Genomic DNA, 2,461 nt, shown 5'->3' on the forward strand with positions numbered 1-2,461 from the left:
AGTGACCTTGAAAGGTCAAACGCAAGATCACGGATTTTCAGAGCGCTATAACTTGAAAATGGTTGAAAATAAAATAACTATGTCTGGCAAGATTAAATTTTGTTGTACCTGGCACCACATGTTTGTTTGTTTGTTTCCTTGTTTGTTTGTTAGCAACATTATGGCTGAACTTCTGAATGAAATTACTAAACTTTCAAGATATGTGAGCACTGGTCATAAAAAGAAGCGATTAAATTTTGAAAGTAATCGAGTGATTCTGGAAGGTCAAAATCAAGGGCGTGGATTTTCAGAGGCCTGTAACTTGAAGCTGGTTGAATACAGAGATATTTACTATTATCTACATACAGGAACTACCGTATGGACTTTCATTTGGCACCAAGACCTTTGACCTTGAGTTTGGGGTCCAACTCAAGGGCACGGATATTCAGGGAGTTATAACTTGAAACTGCCTGCGGATAGATATATACTCTTGTCAACATAGAGGCAGTCTAATATGGGCTTTTAATTGGTACCACGACTTTTAACCTTAAATGACCCTGAAAGGTCAAACTCATGGTCACGGGTATTCAGGGGACTATAACTCAAAACTGGTTGAAGATAGAGATATTAACGATTATCAAGCTATTAGAAGTCTCATGTGGGCTTTCATTTGGCACCATGACCTTTGACCTTGAGTGAACTTGAATGGTCAAATGCAAGATCACGGATTTTTAGGGGTCTATAACTTGAAAATGATTAAAAATAAAATAACTGCTGTCGGGTGAAGTTTGTTGTGCCTGGCACCACTTTGTGTGTGTGTTTGTGTGTGTGTGTGTGTGTGTGTGTGTGTGTGTGTGTGTGTGTGTGTGTGTGTGTGTGTGTGAATAGCTGTGCTGCATTATTATTAAAAGTAGTGAAACAGTTGCAACGCTACGTTTCTGAGGTTTTCCAGACGCTACTCGCTATTTGCTTCTCTTAGTATTGTTTGTGTTAGACGCAAATCTGACAAGCGTTAGTCTGCTGCACATCAGGCACCAGGGTACCGGGTAGAGGTGCCATCTGGTATCAATCACAACCAAACTTTGGCTAAATTGGTAAAGAAAAATCGTTTTGGTAATGACGCAACATAATTTGGTATTAACCATAAATAAGCCAGTGTACGTGTAAGTGATTAAATTATTCATATTCTCTCTTATTGCAAGATACTGCGGTAACTGCATATCTTGTGAATATTATTTACGATTACAGTACACTAAAGGATAACTTGTTTCCTGATACAATGATGTATTGCATGTCAGATTTTAGGCACCAGCGGATTCTGATGCAGTTGTAGATGTCAAACATTCACATTTTGCGAATGCGAATGTGTATATCGGCTTTCACATACTCCAGGATGCGGATGCGAATACAAAGTTTATGTAAGGAGTTTTTAGTATGTAATTCTGGCCTCATGCTGTCCATTTAAATCATTGATTCCGATTACATAATTTAGATTTTTTAAATTCCTATTTATTCAGCTTAAACGTTACTCATCTAAAATGAGAGGTGAAATACAACTTTTCCTGCTGCGGGGTCTTTTATGCACCGTAAAATTGTTTACCAGTGACAAAAACCATCGTTGAGGTGGAATTAACCACGAACTCAGTCAGTTCTACCCAGGGCGCTTTATGATTTATTCTGGTCAGCATCAGATGATTTTCAGTTCCTTGGAGACTCACTGAGGTGATGGAATTAGAAACAATGTCCATTATTTATCCGATGTCCATAGCTGTCCCGAACACCGACATATTCTTTTAACTGTGTTCAAGAGGCCTCCAGCTGTTAAGATAGCAGTGTGCGTGTGTGTCAGTCTTTCTGACTAAATTCAGTCTCATCTGGATGCAGTAGAATGTCCGTTCACGTGTTCTTACATGGTCACTCCATGTCGAAGTTCATCACTGCCATAAACGCTCCACAGACTCTTACTTAGATACAACAACTACAACACAGCTTTAAAATGCAATTCTCATCCAAGCCTCTATAAACCGTCCACAACTAAACCCATGCGTGACAGACTGGATGGGGGCGGATCACTTCTCCAGTGACGGAATATGATGCTTGGACCTAGGAATGAGTTGACCTTCAGGACCTATCAAACACGGCTTTTAAAACATTCTGAAGAATATTCTTAGCAAAGATATTGTTGCCACCCAATGCGGGTAAAAAAAGGTTTTCTGCCTCCCTCTCTGTCAGTCAAAATGGTTTATAAATACCGAAAGTATTGATCAAGATGCAATATTTAGTATAGGGAGGCATTTGTTGTCCATATCTAGGTTCGGATCAAATATAATGATAAAAGGTAAAGTCAGTGCCACTTCAGTGAATACAAGCCTTCTGCATGAGGGAAAATGTTCTTCGTCTCGAGGACATTTAGTTCGAAAAGGATGATGCTTACGCAGAGTAGGTTACAAAAAGTATTCAGAGACAATACAGGCTACACTTC

Source organism: Coenobita brevimanus, chromosome 52 (genome assembly GCF_032717465.1).
Source record: "Coenobita brevimanus isolate Jiangsu-jjx chromosome 52, ASM3271746v2, whole genome shotgun sequence".
Classification (NCBI taxonomy): Eukaryota; Metazoa; Arthropoda; class Malacostraca; order Decapoda; family Coenobitidae; genus Coenobita; species Coenobita brevimanus.